This window comes from Pteropus alecto, unplaced genomic scaffold (genome assembly GCF_000325575.1).
Source record: "Pteropus alecto unplaced genomic scaffold, ASM32557v1 scaffold8, whole genome shotgun sequence".
NCBI classification, from domain to species: domain Eukaryota; kingdom Metazoa; phylum Chordata; class Mammalia; order Chiroptera; family Pteropodidae; genus Pteropus; species Pteropus alecto.
The window spans coordinates 13,072,840-13,075,798 of NW_006494609.1; positions in this window are offsets into that span (position 1 = coordinate 13,072,840).

Here is a 2,959-nt window from a genome sequence, read left to right on the forward strand (position 1 = left end):
CAAAAGCATTCCAGGCTGAAGGAACCACCCCCAGACCCCCACCTCACCCCACCCCAACACAAACTTACAAAGGATTTGCAATATCCAGCTGGAATGCCGTCCCGAGAGGAGGCTGAAGATGCTGGGGCGAGGGGGAGGGGTGTGTGTGTGCCGTGCTAGACGACTCAGGGCTCTGTGGAGTTGCGGTTAGTACTCAAGTCTGTCACTTCGAAACTTAGGCTCTTTTTAGTCATCTCTCTTTATAAGACAACCCAGAGTTCTCTTAGGCACCACTGTAGTTCGTTGAAATCCAGTCCTCATTCTGTCCCCTAGGTCAGTTCTTGGAACTGGAGAGACCTTTCATGCAGGGAAAGGATTCTCATGGTCCTTAGTCTTTTCCAAGCCAAATGCCCTTTTGGGATTTCTCTCAGAGCACAGTCATGATCATCTTCTTCTGGATGACGTATAGTTATAGTTTGTGAAGCTGCATCTTGCAGCGAAGCACCAACAACAATGTCGGCCTACTGGACATCATTGGTTTATTGGGGTTGCCCCCCTCCCCGCCCCCGTGATCCAGACACTAACTCCTGAGATCTAAATTTGCACATTCTTAAGCAGCCTGCAGGTCTCTTCTTCCATAGTTTTAAATGGATTATCCTGAAAATGAACTCTTTCTTAAATACATTTTAATAACGTCCATATTCCAAAAACATGTTAATGAAAACAATCTCTATTTTTCATATTTTCTCAATATGATCTAAATATTGACTAAGCATTTTGCACCTGGAAATGGCAAAACATGTGTTTTCATTCTTAGTTCTGAAATGGTTGGTAAATAAATAGAAATAATGTATCTGTCCTTTGGATTGTGAGTGTCACAAATGTAGACACCTAGTCTTGCTCATCTTTGTGCTCTGGCTCCTAGCACAGTATCTGGCTCAGGGTAGGCATTTAATTTTTAATCAACATAGTGCTGCTATGAGCCAAGCACAGTTCAAAATACTTGCCAAATATTAACTTATTTCCTCTTCATAATAACCCAATGAAGGAGAAACTCATATCATACTTATGTCACAGATGAGGAAACCGAGGCACAGAGAGGAGAAACAATTAGCCTAAGATCTCTGAGGGAGCAGCAGAGCTGGGATTCAAACCTAGACAGTCTGGCTCCAGTGTTCTTGCTCTCACTCGTTCTGCCCCACTGCTTCTCATCAATGTTGAATGAGTACATGATCATTGAATTTACCCATGAGGAATGCTTTTGCAATTTAGTCATTAATTTATTTCATCCTACAAATATTTAATAAGTGCTTCCTATGTGTCTACCATCCTGAAAGACACATTGGAGAAATATAAATCTACAAAGAGTTTATGATTTTGTTGAACACACACACAACAGACATATACATATAAAATAAACATTACAGAGTATCCTGAGTCATACTGGTGGTTCCCTTATAGATGCTATAGGAATTCAGAAGGAAAAAAGATACATGAGATGAAGGGCCACTTGGCAGACAGACCTCATGATTCCTGTCCCTGACGTTCACATCCTAAATAATCCCTTCCCTTGATTGTGACTTGTATGTAGCTAATGAATATGGCAAAAATGAGAGATTTTTGCAGATGTAATCGAGACCTTTAATCAGTCGATTTGGGGGACAGGCCATGGGTGGCCCTGACTTAATCAAATGAAAGCCCATAGAAGAGAGACTGGGTCTTCTCTGAGCCGAGGGACTCTCTTTGATGGTTTGATTAAGTGAGCAGCCATATTATTGGAGGAGCCCATAGCAAGGAACTGGAGAAATCTCTACCACCTGAGAGTGGCCACCAAACAAGAGCCAGGAAAATGCTGGGGCCCTCACTCATAAAGCTACAAAGATGTTAATTCTGCTAAGAGCCTAAATGAGCTTAAAGCGACTTCTTCCTCAGTCAAGCCTCTCGGTGAGAACACAGCCTGCCTGACACAACTGCAGCCTTGTGAGACCTGTGGAGAGGATTCAGCTAGGCTGTGCTCAGATTCCCAACCCATAGAAACCACCAGATAGTAAATGTGTGTGTTTTAAGCTGTTAAGTGTGTTCGTTTGCTGTGCGGCTATGGATAACAAAGAAAGACCACCTCAGGAATTAGTGGATATGGGAGAAGGGAGACCTTCTGATGCCAAGGTTTTGTGATCAGGAACAGGGAGAATTCAGCTGCTATTGATAGAAGGAGGAACGTCAGGAGAAGAAACCAGCCTGAGTGTGGTAAGGGGAAGATGATGAAGACCTCGTTTTTGATGTGATGAATTTGGAGAAAATACAAATGCCCGTATAGTTATCAGAAATTTGGGAGTGGGATTTAGGTGAGAACTCAAGACTGATGGAAAATTCGGTTAGTTTTAGCAAAGAGGTTAAGAGTTGATGTCCTAAGAATAAAACAGTTCTCCAAAGAAGAGGGTTCAGAGAGAGAGGAGAAGGAGGATGAGGCTTAGGTCTTTGGGAAAGGCCACCGATGAGCTTGAGAGAAGGCAGGCAGAGCTAGTCCCAGGAGAACCAGGGTAGTGGTGGAGTCAAACAAAGAAATAGGCATGATGCACTGGAGCTGTGGCGCTGGGTATTCCATTTTCCCTCCAAGTGTTACTTAAAATGCAACCACTAAGGGGCAGTTTATATCCTGGAGACAGGTAGAAAAACAAGACTCAAGAGTTTAAATATCTAGATCGCTATCATAGTAACAGTAAGCGAAGGCTACATTCGAATTCGGATCTCACGCCAAAGTCAAGGATCTTTCCGCCGCATATTTAATTCACCCGTATGAGTCGGTGGCAGCAAGGAAAGGAAAGAATCAACAGCTATGGAGGAGCCCAGAGAGGAAGAGAGAAGTGAAGGCCACGCGCACGCCTCTGCTGTCCCTGCCGCCAGCAGAGGGCGCCAGAGCACAGGCTCCGCGGGTCCAGGTGCGCGCAGGCGCAGGCGCAGGCGCGCTCCACTCGCCTCG